Source organism: Falco biarmicus, chromosome 1 (assembly GCF_023638135.1).
Source record: "Falco biarmicus isolate bFalBia1 chromosome 1, bFalBia1.pri, whole genome shotgun sequence".
Taxonomy (NCBI): domain Eukaryota; kingdom Metazoa; phylum Chordata; class Aves; order Falconiformes; family Falconidae; genus Falco; species Falco biarmicus.
In genome coordinates this window covers 105,573,697-105,589,591 of record NC_079288.1, presented here as the reverse complement: position 1 = coordinate 105,589,591, position 15,895 = coordinate 105,573,697, and the positions used below count along the sequence as shown (strand labels likewise).

The window sequence follows — 15,895 nt, the reverse complement described above, 5'->3', positions numbered from 1 at the left end:
CCCTTTGCTGCAAAACACCCCCAAATGTGGCAAAGGGCTGGCTGTTTCCAAGGAGGATCATTTCAGGACACCAGGATACAAGTTTATTCTGGAGTACAACTATGGCAATCTACTCTCCAGTTAGAAAGGGAATCAAATAAAACTCAGCTCGGCTAGCCCCTATGGCACAGCATTAACCATTGTGGCAGGGATATATTGCAAATTTGACCATGATTAATCTGATATAAAAAATAAATCCTGATTTCATTGCCTACCTTAAATGCTGTTTGTAATAGGAGACCAAATATAAAGGCAGTGAAAGGCCTACGAATAGTTAAAAATGCACAGTTTTAAGTGAATCTGAGTCCATAAGCCAACTGATGAAAAGCCAAATTTTTATCATATTTTTTTTTACGCAGAAAACATGTGGCTCCTTGCATAGCAGGTGCAGAAAGGTGGGTGAGTTGGTCGGGGGTTTTTTTGTTGTTGTTGTTGTTTTTTGGGGTTGTATTTTTTTTTTTTTTTAGTTAACATAAGAATCTGTCAAACTAAGGAACACTTTTTCGAGAAAAAGCAGTTCAGCTTCAAACAGTCAACAAGTGATAAGTGAGGCCTTTCAAAAATAGAAGTGTGTACATGTGTTGATGAGACAATATGTGAATGCTGATGAATAAATATAATCTGCCTGAGTAGGCTAAATTTCAGCTTGTCCTCACATGTAAGCTATTTGCATTTCTACAGATGTGTTGATTTTACATGGCTTATGGACAAGAAAGTGGAAATGTTAAAAGACAGCTTTTCCCTGCTTTTGTTTTTTTTAAAGAAAACAACAATTCAGTTGTTCTGTCAGGTTCAGAGACTTGAAGTAATTGACGCTGAATGAATAAAAAAGATCAGTGTCCGCATCATCAAGCTACTAATTTAAAATTTCTCTAGTCCTTTTGCAAAAATAAGATCAAATTGTGTATTAGGTTCAGGCACACATCCCTGAGAGATGAGGGCTTTGCAAACTGGTGATTTCCCTGAGAATTAACGATTCCAAACACGTTGGCATTGCTAAAACAAGAGAGAGTATGTCTGTATATGTCTTCTAATTCAAGAAGGCAGATTATGCGACAGCTCAGAATTGACTCTTTTTCAGATTTTTTCCTTTTTCTTTTCTCTACAGGGTCCAAAAGAATGCATGATGTTCAAAGGACTTGTTGCTTTTCATATTTCTTTTCTCCATTTTGTCTTCTATCCTGTAAGAGAGTGAGAGAGCGTGCTTATTGCTTTGTGGCATACAAAATAAAGAGGGGAAAAAGAAAGAAAAACAAGCAGAAAATTTCTGAAGGTAATAAGAAAAATATTGAAAATATGTTTAAATTTCTATGAAGTAGAAGCAACTACTATTCTTTACATTTTCTAACTTTAATAACTCCTATTTAAGACCCAAATACTGTTTTCTTTGCACATCCATGTGCATTTTTTTTTTAACATGTGAGGATGGGATACAAACCCACAGAGTGCTAGTCAAAATTAGAGAACTGCAAAGCAGCTGCATTACACCTTTACTTTTGGGTGAAGAAATACTACATATTTGCAGTCTATAATCCCTTTTCTTTTCAGAGAAATTCCCAGTGGCAGAGCTGGAAGAAGAGCACATGTGGACAAGACCTCATAGTGCCTGTTCGCCTCACGGAGGATGATCGGAGACCCCTGCAGCCACCGCACAGTGGTACCTCAACCCCCAGCCTCATTCAGCTCCGTACGCCTCTCTGGGAGCACACGGAAGCACCTGGGGAAAACAGAAGCTGCAAGTTGTACAGATCCACATGAAAAAACAAACCTGGGCTCCAGATGGTCTCTGTCTGTAACCATCACGAGAGATGCCCTCCTGCCAGTCAGGAGATGGGGCAAGGAGGGAGCAACCTTCCTTGAAACCAACCAGGAAAACTGCAGAAGGTAATAAAAGGAAACGGGAACTGTTTTTTTTTTTAGCCTGGTGCTTCTCAGTCTTTGTATTCACCCTAGCCTTTCCAACAGTTAAGCGCTGGCTGGCACTTCATCTTTAGTTATTAACTTTATCACAGTCCTCATGATATTATAGTATTCTCTGTTGTGGTCCTCGCACATGGCACAGCTGGGCAATTGGCACAGCACATCCAACTTGTGGGTTAGAGATACACCTCTGTCTACGGGGTCCTGGTCCCCACCAGTGAGAGCCCACCCATACATCCCCCAAACGTCACAGGTCCCAGATCCAGCACTCACCCCAGTCTTGGAGCTAGAAATCACACTGCAGTCCTGCAGCTCACAGTAGCCAAGGAGAATCATCTTCAGTAAACTTCAGGTAACATGTTCATGTGAAAATAACAATATTAAGACTGAGATGATGCATATGGTCTAAGACAAGATGCTGGTGTTTCTCATTTTGTTGTCTCCACTGATTCTTTCCTGTGTCATGCCCAAAGCACAGTCTGAGGTGCACACTGTCTTGTTGACCCAGATATATACAGTGCCCAGGAGGAGGACAACCTCATTTGCTACGGGGAACAGTGGATACTAACAGCAAGAGTGTAACAGGTGACACTTTTTTGCTTTTCTTCTTCTATTAGATTGCAGTGAATAATACTCCAGTCCTCAGATATGAGCTTAGAGCCACTCTGGCAAGCTGTCTGAAGATTAACCTTCTGGTGGGTCACAGCAAGCTGATACATCTCCATTTCCCCTAAGAGCCGCACACAAATCCATACTATGAATACTCGTGGTCCCGCTGCTTTCAGTGTAAGGAGCCATGAATTGAAGTTATGTATTATTTTGACCTTTCTGATCTCCCAACATCACACTCTCCCCACTTTGCTTGCTTGCTTTGGCTCTTCAGATTGGTAGTCTTTGTCTGACCTCTCCCTTAATGTGTGCAGAGGTCACTTTTTTGCCTGCACTGCCCTTTGTAGCTGGAGATTACTCCCCCTTAATTTGATCTACCGTGTCCATTTTGTAAAGTTCACATTCAACAAACTTGTTTTCTTTTAAAATCATGACAGATTGTTTCCCTGCTCAGTTGTTTACTCATGGCTTCGCACATGTCCTGAACTCCTCTCTCTGGCTCTCAGGTGTGAGTGATCCTTAGGATCAAATCCACTTAGGCATAGTTTGAAGGAATACTCCACTACTGCTGGAGTCGAGAAGAGAAGGGAAGAGGAAAAAAAATCTGTTGCATGACTACTACATCAATCTGATAAGAAAGGTCAGAGGCATAGGGCCCAACTACACAAGAACAAGAATTGCTCTTGTACTGAGAATTTGCTGGTCAACTGTAATTAGTTTCTAGCTCCTTACATCCTCCTCACTAGTGACGACAAAGAGGCTAGGTCTTTCTAACTGTGCAAAACTGGGTTTGTTATACAAAATATTTTAGGTCCTTTATTTCATAAATTTTGAAACCTTAGCTCATCTACTCCAAGAACACTGCATCTTTTCAACACGCCTTGTTGACACCCTCTAGCTAATATGACAATTCATCATTAGCAATTCCCTATGTCAGAGTTATGGTCTCAGTTCAAGAAAAGATTTAAGACATGCCAGAATCCTAGAGAAGCTGGGAATAAGAGTTAATATCACATGCAAACATAGATGTATATTTAAGTGGCATGCTCTATTTTTTGCCACTATGGGCCCCTGAAACCTGCCATGGTGTTGGAATCATTAACAAATACTGCCCAGGATGTGCACACCTGCTCAGGAATTGCATCCTCATTTCTATTTCTTATCTTATTCTTTAGCCTTCAAGTATTTGGATTGAAATGCCCAGCATAATTATTAACCTTCAGTACAGGAATCCCATCAGATAAATAATTTGTTTAAAGACCGTAAAAGATTAAAACACAGCAAAAGGTCTGAGCCCAAAGCAGAGGTTGCAAGGGAAGCTGTGCGTGTTTTTCAGAGTGCTTTGGTTTTGCTACTCTGTTCAGGAATAAACATACTTTAAAAAGCTTGAGGGAAGGAGATTTTGATGCCATAGCAAATATGAATCAGAGCTGAATTCATCATTGGTATGATGATCTTTGTAAAGATAATAAAAGAATTAAAATACCAAGTTATGAGGCACTGAGAGAATGCAATATACTGTTCCAAATATTCCTTGTAATCAGTGTGTGATGAATAGTCAGTTGAAACTAGTACCTACTTACCCATCCAATTCAGAAGAAAGAAACACCAAACCTGTTGTCACTTATACTAGAAGTAACCATAAGAACTGACCTGGTGTATAGGTGAAAGATTAGCTACAAACCTTTTTTACGTTTCTTCAAAAACTGACAATGTACAGAATATAGCTTCAAAAATTAATGTGACTGATCCTATTTTAGTGTTCACTTACTAAACTGTACATTAATATAATAAAAAGATCATGTACATTTGATAAAATATGGCATGCTTTGTGATTATTTTTATATATACTGTCAGAATTATTCGGAGAACAGTAAAAATTATTTAAAAGCTCTAGGCTGAAAATAAATCCATCTGATGCCATTCTTTCAGAAGCTGTACTTTTCTCTGCCACTGTTAATGTTGTTATTCTGAGCAGAACAGTCCACACAGTTCTGATGGCTATCCAAAAAGGACTAGAAAATGGAGGTTTAATAGCCGAGAAAAAAAATATTTGAACATACAGAACAACAATAGCCAAAGGTGTTAAATGTTAAAACCCTCCCCTCCATATAAACGAGAAAACTAATGAACTTAGATAACCTGTAAAATCCTAGTAGATGCAAAAGAATTCAGAGATTGTTAATCACAGGCAGCTAAAAAACATCTCCTTCGCCTGGTTACATTTGGGTGAAAAAACTATAGGACCTTTTCTCCACTGAGAGTTTCCTGAAAAAATACCTAAAGTGTATAATTCTCTTCCGAGAAGCAAACCTTACCTTGGCCAGGGAATCAGGTATGGATCCTGCCTGCTGTGTCTCCTGCTCCTGCTGCAGGCAGAACAACTTCTCTACAGTGCAAGTTCTCAGGACCATCTCGAGGTCTATCTGGGCAGCCCCACGCCTGGCAATACAGAGAAAGATTAGTTCCTTATCCATGTTGTTTTAAGTAAGAAGGCGGCATAAGGTCTCTGGAACCATGTGAATAATATAGAGCAGTTAATCAACATTTTATTCTTTACAGTTTAAGGCCTTCAGCTGAATGGGTTTAGTCTCTAAAATGACATCTATCATTTGAACTGATGAGCTTTTGTTGATGAAAAGACAAACAGGAAAAGATAAGAAGAAAAAATAATTGCTTTCCAATGAAATCCTCAGAGACAGAACTATACCAAATAAAATTTTAAAATTTTGTCATTTTCACAGGGAATCAGCTCTCATGTTCCACAAGAAACTTTGCTAAAGCTTTCAAGAAGCTGTGAAACCAAGGTTCAAAATTGTACAAAGGTTTCTGGCGATACCTGACTTCAAGGTAGAGGTGTTTCTATGGTCAGTGAGAGCTGGCTGCAAAAAAGAGACAGCAGGGGGTGAAGTACAGAAACACAAACTTTGGTGGATTCACATAAGAACTTCAGAATATTTCCAGATGAAATTCCTGAACCTTCTGCCTTGCAACAAGTGTTTCAAGAATTGGCATCACATTGCACTTGAACCCAGCATGCACCAGTACGGACAAACCAGGACGTCACATATTTTCACACAATCAGTTAACTAAAGACTAAAGACTTCCAGAATCTGACGTTTGCTCACTTGCTTGCCTTGCATTCTCTAAAGGCTGCTGATCCCCTGTAGCAGTTGGTTACGAGGTATGTTTTTACTACTTCACCAATGGGCTTTGGCATGAAGTCCTAAATGAGAAAGACCTAAGCATAGATTTAAGGTGAACAGTTTGTATGACAAGGCAGAAAACTTAGCCAAGGACTGCAAATAACATTTTTAGATCCCTAATTCTATTTCAAATACTACTTCCCTTACAATTGCTACTCAGCTGTGAAGTGCTTTTTTTTTTTTTTTTAGTAGAAACAAATAATTTAACAAGTATTCTTCTTGAGAAGATGGTTTGCTGTCTGTTGAGAAGTCTAGGCTATAATATTGCAGATCTGATTTACAGGAAATAGGTTATCTAATAAAAAGCTATTACAAAAATGACAGGATTGGAAGGGAGGAGGATGGGTCATTTATCATAGGGAAGTGATGCATTACTGATTCTAATAATGTTAAAAATATCAATAGTTCTCTTATTTTTGTCTTCCTCTGAGGCCGATAGATTAATATCTCTTTGTTCCACCTGGGCTTCCTTCCACTTCACAACTAGTAGTGGGGAACACCCTGTTTCCCCTTTGATTTCTTCACTCTGAGGTGCCACTGCCCCGTGGAGATTAACACAGGGGTAAGAGGAGTGCCCACCTACAGCTGTACCCTATTCTATAGATGCAGCAAAGAGACGGGTTGAAGGCACACCCAGCCAGTCATGGATACAGTTCAACACATCAGCTATTTAAGCAAGTTGTACAGGACTGGATAATTTCCTACTTGTACAGAATTCTTCGGTCACTCAGATGTCTGAAGCAAGAGAAAATGTTAGGAGCTGGGGCAGCTCTGCTTCGGTAGGGGTAATATGGGAGTGTAACAGAGGGTCAGTATCACAACTTTAGGTTTAAAATATGAAATGGACTGTAGATTGCCACTTCGTGAATACTAATTCAGGGTAAGGTGAAAAAATACTCCTATTCCTGTATTTCCTCCACCTTGGGTCTCATTTTACATACAACATAACCCTCAGTCTGTGAACCAGATCCATCCTCCCCACTGCTTTAGCCAAAAGCACTTTAAAACTTAAACTAGAAAGTATCAGCAGCTGTGGAAAAAGTAAATTGTCCTACCATACATTATACATTTGTGTCTTTAACAAAGGTCTGACTTCCTCCAGCATTTTAATCCAACTTTGGGGCTGGAGGTGTTTAAAAGACTCTACACACAGAGGCTGGGAGCGTATTGCCTACATTTCACAAGCCAGCAGCTATAGGAATAAGTAAAGCAGGCAGCCATGAAATAGTATTTATAGTAAGAATGAAGAGAACTAAAAAAAGGTAAAATGGTTTTACGTAAGATTTAATAAAAAAAACCCCCCCACCAACAACAAAAACCAGGTAAATTTACTGCAGCCAGAAAGGTTACAAATATTAGAAAAATGACATAAAAGTTAATAGAATGTATGTCATTTTAGGTCCCTCTTCCAGCTCATGCACTGTCCTTTAAAATACAGCAGCATCTGAGATTTGGAAGGTCAGGAGGAAAAAAACCTGCATTTGTACCATCTCCTGTTTCTTCTCCCATCTCATTGTTTTCAGTTTCCTTTGCAGAGACCTGATGAGAGATCATTAGCCTGAAAACTGAACTCAAACTCCGTAATCAGGATTATAATGGGAAATAATTATTGGGTAACCTCAGCAGACGCTGCTTGTTTTTTCCTCTCTGCAGTGACACCAGAAAAAGAATGAATTTTTGGACTCACGGAAAATTACAAACAAAAGAGCACAAGGTCATGACTGGAAAATGAGCACCTAAAAAAAAGTGGGCTTTCTTCTTCCACAAAACAAAATCCCCAAATGACAGAAAAACATAGATGAAGTTTCTCTGAAAAAGAGAAACTGTATATGAATAAGAGCAAAGCTGAATCTAAAAGAGGTCCATGTGTTTCCTGTGCCTACTCAAAGAAGGAAGGAACGAAGCAGAGAACTTGGGTGGATGGCAAGTGGAGTACGAGTAAATGATGGAGGGCAAATGGTCAAACACTACTTGAGGTGGGGGAAAGCTGCATCCGTTTTCCCTTTAATAAAGATCCTGTAAGTCTAGAGATTATTTTTTCCTTCTCAATACTAACGTGTTCACCGGGCAAGTATTTCTCCTCTAATAAAAATTAATACATGCTAAATCTCCACTGAGTGTGGTTAAACACCATATATAATAATTAATGCACCACCCCCCACTCAATAATGTCACTGAAACCAAACTTCAGCATTTTATATTAATGCAATTTAAATAAGCAATCAACAGCATATGGTAATGCTAAATCAAGGAGATGAGTCACCATATAAAAATGATTATTTTTTTTTCTCCACATGGAGGAAAGATTAAGCACATCGTTAGTGATAGAATCATGAGAATAGCTGAACCATCGATCTTAAACAATGTCCAAATACATTTGAGATGCACAGCTGAAGGAGCTAAGGGCAGTGGGTGATTCAGAGGACTGTGTATGGGAAATACTCCAAAACGGGGATACTGTCACAGAACCAGCTGTAAAGGGATGGGATCATCCCTCTATATGCAGGCCTGGGCACAAGGTGCTGCACAGCCAGACCATTTGCAGAAGTTTATGGAGACACAGTAGGTTACAGCTACAGGAATGTTTTTGGCACAGCCCCAATGGAATATGACGAACCATTAAAGAGGACCTGCAGCAAGTCGTTTGCCTAAGTAGGGGGTCGGGATAGGACCAAGATGTGACTTTTCCCCCTTATGTTTCTTTTCACTTTAAGAAGAGTTTCTGTGGCTAGCAAAATGATGAGGAAAACCAGATCCTAACAGGCAAAATGCCCAGAGCTCACGAATTACGGAGAATTCCACTGACTTTCCCAGCCGTTAGAGAACGATGATCAGACTTACATGGGAGGAAGCTGAAAGGAAATTCCCTGTTGCTACCAACCTACCAAAGCAGCAAAGATGGCAGCACCAGTGGGGGACAAATATTAAAATGTGGCTACATTTCAATACTAAAACCAAGAAAACGAAAAACCCACCCAAACCCAAAAAATTATGGGAAGCAGTATTTTACCTGGTTTCCCAGGTTTTGGTGCCCTGGAAGCAGATCCCTGCTTTGGTCATCTCCTCTTTGGGTACCAGTGAGTCCCCAGGTCTGCTCGATTGCCTACGGGATCAGGTTTGCTCCCCTCTTCTCACCAGGACCGTCCCTGTCTGAGCCATCAGCACCTGACTGCACACAACTGACTGTTAGGGCAATATAATATGCTTGAGTGTCTGTCTCTTATACTCTTGAATTTTTATAGCAACTTGAAATAGAAAATATTTTAACACAAATATTATGCAACAGTCAGAATCAAATGAGTAATAGGATACCCTTAATGAAAGCAATCAGCACTAAGTCAGAAAGCTCGGGAGACATTTATATGATATGTATGCCAGAGAAAGATTTTTGCATAGGGGAAACTGACAATAGAAAAAAAATAATTAATCATCATTAGTAAGTATTTTTATGGGGAGGGGGCAAAAAGCCCCAACAGAAAGCTGTTGATGAAGAATAAGAACTATCAGCTCCACACCTACAGAAAGATTTGAGATGAGGCAAGTATTGCTTGCTTCCCTTTCTTCCATCATTCCATCACAGCCATATGTTTTGCACTTGTTTTTCTCATGTCACAGTGTGATACGTCATCATAACCAGGCTTTGATAATACAAAGAGCACATCATGAACAGATATTCTACAGTCCTTACTTCTTCAGATTTTGTAGCATCTAGATTTTGAAAAATATTCACATATTGCTTCCACATATTTTCTTTTATCCTGACAACTCTTAATTAGAGAAATTTCTCCCCGTTGGTCAACAAAGTACTCTCCCTGATCATCTAACACAGGTTCTGTTGTGGAGTAACAGTGTAAATATGGGAGGTAATTTATAAGTCTCCAGTGCATTATTCACCATCATATTCCTAGATTTTTAAAAAGAAGTGGTAGCTATAACATTAAAATATTTGACAAATGACCAGAATATAACCAAGTTCTACTAAGAGCAAGGTAGAAGCCTTCCTGGTGTTCCTCAGCACTGAGCTGGGAAGGCCAGAGCATGGGGCAAACCATACCTCTGTGGCCTTCACAGCTACCCGAGTCAGTTTGCTGGGAGAGGAAAAAGAAAACCAAGGCATCTCCTGTGCCGGTCCTACAGGCACAGAAAGCAGTCCAGAGTCCCCATTTTGGTACTTTCCACCAATTTTCTCCTGAATAAGTAAATACTGGTGGTCTGAAGGTCTTGACATGAAGCCTAGAAGATGAGAGCAAAGGCCTTTGCTTTATCCTTGTAATTTTTAAATTGCACAGTTCATCTTCGTTTTGCGTGATAACTGTTAGCCATCCTGGACAGGCTGAACCAGGCACCTCAAGCTGCCTGCACACTGAATCAGTGTGAGCTGAGCTCAGGTAGGGCTAGTTCCTCCCTCCTGCCCCCCTTCCAAAATGTTCAGATCTCCAAGAGCTCAAACGATACTAAAAAAAAAATAATAAAAATCCCAATCTAGTGATAACCAATAAAATCCCACAGAAATACTCCCAAGGCTTTTATAACAATTCCTGAGTTGAAGGTGGAAAGACTTAGGCAAAATCCACTGCCTTCAGATGCTAAAACCTACACTATTTGATAAATGGGGATTTAGTTCCAATTAATAGGTTCAGAAGTGGGATGATTAAAGAAAAGAAAGCTCAGAGAATAATCAGCACTAATTATAGTAATGCTGCTAGTGTAATTAATCAGTTTTGCAACCTGCAAAATCGAGATAAAGAGTTATAAGATCCAGAGATGAAAAATCACTACGTAGAAACTGTGGATTGTCATTATCTAAAACAACACATTAACACCGATTTGGGTCTTGGGGATGGTTTGTCTTTACTCACCTTTCCCCTGGCTGCTGGAGGGAGAAGGCTGCTCTGTTCTCCCATGCTCTTTGGCCCATGGAGCTGCAACCATGAGAGCCTTTCCAGTGCCAGCCATGGTTGGTCTTGCCCTGATGCTCTCTCTCCCATTTTCCTTCTACTGAGATGTGGCCATATCCCTGACTCATGGCCAGCAGGTTGAGGGAAGTGATTCTGCCCCTCTTCTCTGGTTGAGACCCCACCTGGGGTATGGTGTCCAGCTCTGGTGTCCTCAGCACAGGAGAGACATGGAGCTGTTGGAGCACATCTAGGTCACAAAAATGATCAGAGAGCTGGAGCTACTCTCCTTTGAGGACAGGCTGAGAGAGTTTGGGTTGCTCAGCCTGGAGAAGAGAAGGCTCCAGGAGACCTTACTGCAGCCTTTCAGTACTTCAAGGGGGCTTGTAAGAAAGATGGGGACAGATACTTAGTTGGGCCTGTAGTGGTAGGACAAGGGGGAATGGTTTTAAACTAAAAGAAGGTAGGTTCAGACCAGATATAAGGAAGAATTTTTTTTTCTGATGAGGGTGGTGAACCACTGGCAGAGGTTGCCTGGAGGGGTGGTTGATGCCCCATCCCTGGCAGTATTCAAGGCCAGGCTGGACAGGGCTCTCAGCAATCTGATCTAGTGGAAGACGTCTCTGTTATTCAAGGCCAGGCTGGACAGGGCTCTCAGCAATCTGATCTAGTGGAAGACGTCTCTGTTATTCAAGGCCAGGCTGGACAGGGCTCTCAGCAATCTGATCTAGTGGAAGACGTCTCTGTTATTCAAGGCCAGGCTGGACAGGGCTCTCAGCAATCTGATCTAGTGGAAGACGTCTCTGTTGACTGCAGGGGGCGTGGGCTAGATGGGCTTTAACGTTCCCTTCCAACCTAAACTATTCTGTGATGCATCTCAAAGCCACCAGGGTGCTCTTGACCACACAGTGAGTCTTGTCTCTCCATGTCTCCTTCCCCACTCCCCAACAAATGTGTCCATCATCTATTTTATACTGTTCTCTCTTCAGCTACAGGGCATATCATGCTCCAAGAAAATTCAGAGTACCCCCGAAAGGTATTTCCATTACCTCGTTTCTCACTTCAGATCACTACAAGATGTCCTAGCAGAAAAAGTGGGAAGACTGAGAAAGGAGACAGTCCTGCACCAGTCCATAACACAGCGGGAATACTGAAGTATCCCAGACACTTAAAATGTCTGCAGTGACCTAAAAGGACAAATAATACTAACCTAATATAGGCATTCAGCCCCGTATCTATGCACTCAAAGAACTCATGTGACAGACTGTTGTTGTTTATGAAGCTATTTTTCAAGAGCATATAAAGTTCTCTTGCACTATGCACTAGTAAAATAAACTATAAAAACAATTTTACAGTGACATGAAAACAATAAATCATAAGGACAGAAATTCATCGATGTATCTTTGTCTAATGTGCCGTCCTTGAGTCCTCCTGTTATGCTTATATAGCAAATGCTCCCAAATAATCTGTGATTTTACATATTAGCTGCACAGCGATGTTTGGCATAATGGATGAGTAAATAAAAACTGTTCATCTCAATTGTGTTTCAACATTAGTTTTATGTTGTCCTGGCCCCGTAAGTTTAAGGAGTATCCTTAGCACTAGTTAGAAGTAGTTTCTGTGATTTAATTTTATATTTATGTCTTTACTCAGCTGCAAGAGATTTTTCCAATAAATAAAGAGAGTGGCTATGAATCTTACATTACAGCTGTAAATTCTTGCAGCAGGCTACATTTTTAGTGATGCAAAGGCTGGCGCTCGTGGGCTCTTTCATGATAAATATATCAATGTCCGTCTGAACCCCCTGGTGGAAATATGGCTTCAATTTTTTTCTTAAAAACATGGATCAATCATTGTTGCCCTTGCCTATTCTTTTCTGTCAAATGCTTCAAATGTGTTGGAGTATCTGTAAAAAAGTTTGAGAAGCACTTTGGCTACATGTCTTACAGCCCTATTGTATAACATTTAACTTCAGTGCGGCTCTTGCTGGCTTTGAGGTACACGAAGAGCTGATCCAGACCTAAAGATCAGGGTGATTAATGATAAACCAACGAATTCAACAGACTTTATAAAGTAATGTAAGGGCCTTTCTTGCCTGCAGAATACCCTGTAATCAGGATCTAACCCTATGCCACTGGGCTCTAAGTTATATATTCCATATCCTTGGAAGAAAGCTCTGAATGTCCTACCAGTAGATACAGGGGAGAAAAAAACTATAGGGTTTACACACTCATGCTGCTTTTTTCCAGCTTAATTGATGGTAATTTTGTGGTTGGAACTACAGTGTCATTAAGACATTGTCACTTTGCAAAATAATGTCAGAAACTTTCTGGTTTACTGCACTAGCTAGAGCCATTCTGTGCTTAGTTGATTTATACAGTCTTTTGTTAGATGAGTAACTCTTCCTTACTGGATAAAAAAACCCCAAACAAACAAACAACAAAAACCACCACAAAAAAAATCCAAAAGGAGACCTGGCAAGCCAATATGCATTAAACACTTCATTCTTTAGTGTGGTATTTGGGTCTTGCCCACTAGTAATGTAGGAGAGCCAGCATCCATCAGAATGCCCAAGTCTCTTACCGGAGTTATATCAGTTCTTGCAGGTGGATTACAACATAACTCTTCTAAAATTCAAGAAGTTTGTGACTCAGTGAAAGGAAACTGCAAAGGAGAGAAAGACAGGAGGTGTGAGCTTCCCTTCATGCGAAGTTTGCTACTTCAGCTTTTTTTGTCAGCAACACACTCACGTCTACCCGAAATGTAACGTGTGGAAGTGGCTTTGATCCTTTTCTCTCTAATGATCTGTTCAGTTAGCAACCTTGTCATGAAAACGTGACACTACTGTCTTGTTAAGGCTCACCTCATGGAAGAGGTATTCTTTGAATGAAAGCATCAAAGACGTTCCTTAATCTACTTTATGGGAAAGTCTCTATTTTATGGTCATGTATACCTAAAGAATTGAAATATTTCAAGTTATAGTCTTGCATAGCTGAAGCTGGCACAATATAACCCACCAGCGATTGCCGGGACAGCTTCAAAGATCCCAGAAATTGTCAAAACCTATTTGCAAAGCGATATTATCGATACTTGCTTTGACAAGTAAATGCTGCCTTTTTCTCAAGGAAAAAAACCCAACAGATCTATTTATTAACGACATTTATTTGAGCGCATTAAAAACCAAAACCAAAACAAACAAACAAAAAAAACACAACCAAGAAAAAACACAACAATGTGAGTAGGGACTGAGCACCTATGTCGCAACACGATGAAAATAAGCTTGTCTGCACTGCAAATGAAGCATCTTCCGAATGAGAACCCTCCGAGGCGAGAACCACATCACGTGGAGCTGGGGTAAATCCAAGTGCTGCCTGGCACAGGAGAAAGGCACCCTCCGGCAGCACGGACCCTGTGCCCACACGTGTCAGGGCCACGAGAGCTGTTGGCCTCCCGCACACTGTGCCCACCAGCCATCGCAGGAGGCAGCGACTGCGGCAGGCTGCACAGCTGCAGCATAGGTGAGCCTTCCGGAGGGAACGGTGACAGATCACAGGCTCTGTCCTTGAGTAATTCTACTGAGATCAGTGGTTTTCCATCTCAATATAAGCGTGCATGTATGCATCAGAGCTGCCTGAAATCATGCTCTTGTGTTCTGTGTTAGTAATACAGGCATTGCTCACGACTTGGTTTATGACACAAAAAAAAAGGAAAAAAATTCTTCTTGATCACATCATGTGGAGTTTCATCAAAAGGAGCCTGTATGAGACTCAAACTAATGAACAGCATGTCTCACAAAGAGAGGACACGCTGCTTCCTACAAATAAGAAATTATTGTGGCTTCTTAAATGAGTTGTCTATGATACACTACAGTGAAGCAATTAATGTAAGGAAGATTATAATCCTCAAGAGTAATTTAAAAAGCCTTGTGATGCACGGAGACACAATAAAAAAAAAGGAGGAAAAAAAAAAAAAAAGAGCCATTACCAAAAGTAGTTCCAACCAAGGCTGCTGGCAGGGTTATACCACACTCCAGTCCAAAGCAGTAGAGGCTGGGGAAGTGCTGGGCAGCAATGTCCACTGGAAAACTGGGCTAATGCTTTCTCCAATATTCCACAAGAGAAGCTGACACAGAGCCAGGTGACAGGCTCAGCAGGAGAGCAGGAGCTATAACTCCATCAGACCCTGCAGAAACGTCCCTTTCCCTGTTGTTCCCAAGCCGCAGGCTCCAGCCACAGTCAAGGATGTGCATCTAGCAACACGAAAGGAATTGTGACTGTTCCTGGGCAGCATCGCAGGGCACCACAGCGCTCACATTACTGGACGGGAACTTGTTCTGGCCTCTTGTGCTTCCTTGTCCCTGCAGCAAATGTACATATTTCAGGCACCCTCATCACTCCTCCTGGCTCAGCAGCAGAGGCATGTGCTGATGTACAACATCATAAAATATCAGCAACATGTTCCAGAAAGTAAACATGAGCTCCACAGTACCTGGAGCCTCTGCAGGTTTTCAACATGCCAGCAGAGGTGAAGCGCTGGGAAGGAAAGGCAAGACTTTTGGTAGCTTGCCTGGTCTGAGCCAGCCTCCTACAGCCCAAGCACCCTGCATTTGTGCTGCAGTGACAGATGCTAATATCTACCGCAAGCATTTGGCATTTTTTAATGTCAAAATGTGCCACAGATGGCTGCGAACATCAGCTAGCGAGACAGCAAAAGCTCCATATGCAGCCCTCCGTGGCCCTCCATCCCTGGCCATCAGCAGTGCTGGCTCAGGGCGCAGCAGGGCTCCCCAGCAGCCCCACGTACCATGGTGATGGGGCAGCTCCACGTGCCATGATGGGGCAGCTCCACGTGCCATGATGGGGTAGCTCCACTTGCCATGGTGATGGGGCAGCTCCACGTGCCATGATGGGGCAGCTCCACGAGCCATGATGGGGTAGCTCCACTTGCCATGATGGGGCAGCTCCACGTGCCATGATGGGGCAGCTCCACGTGCCATGATGGGGTAGCTCCACTTGCCATGGTGATGGGGCAGCTCCACGAGCCAGATGGGGCAGCTCCACATGCCATGGTGACGGGGCAGCTCCACGTGCCATGGTGATGGGGCAGCTTGTGCTGCTTGTGAGCAGCTGGTACAAGCATATGCAGGGATCTCTGGCTGGGCAGAAAAATCACACCTTCGTACCTAGTGACGTAGCTGTTGCTGATGGGTTACTTGCTGTGACAAAA

The 15,895-nt window shown here is 41.7% G+C and overlaps 2 long non-coding RNA genes across 2 annotated transcripts in view; both read right to left on the bottom strand.

The window, feature by feature from the left end:
- Positions 1 to 1,611: 1,611 nt before the first annotated feature.
- On the bottom strand, positions 1,612 to 8,980 carry LOC130154278 (uncharacterized). Its single transcript, XR_008823671.1, has 3 exons — positions 8,785 to 8,980; positions 4,887 to 5,010; positions 1,612 to 2,305 (listed from the first exon to the last, which is right to left on the bottom strand). It is a non-coding gene; the product is annotated as an uncharacterized LOC130154278 (long non-coding RNA).
- A 1,590-nt stretch (positions 8,981 to 10,570) lies between these two features.
- LOC130142273 (uncharacterized) overlaps positions 10,571 to 15,895 on the bottom strand; it is a 44,525-nt gene continuing 39,200 nt past the window's right edge. The window contains exons 10-13 of the long non-coding RNA XR_008819343.1: positions 15,473 to 15,884; positions 14,654 to 15,026; positions 11,719 to 11,856; positions 10,571 to 10,919 (exon numbers count right to left, since the gene is read on the bottom strand). This is a non-coding gene — a long non-coding RNA (uncharacterized LOC130142273). The remainder of the gene's footprint in view (positions 10,920 to 11,718; positions 11,857 to 14,653; positions 15,027 to 15,472; positions 15,885 to 15,895) is intronic.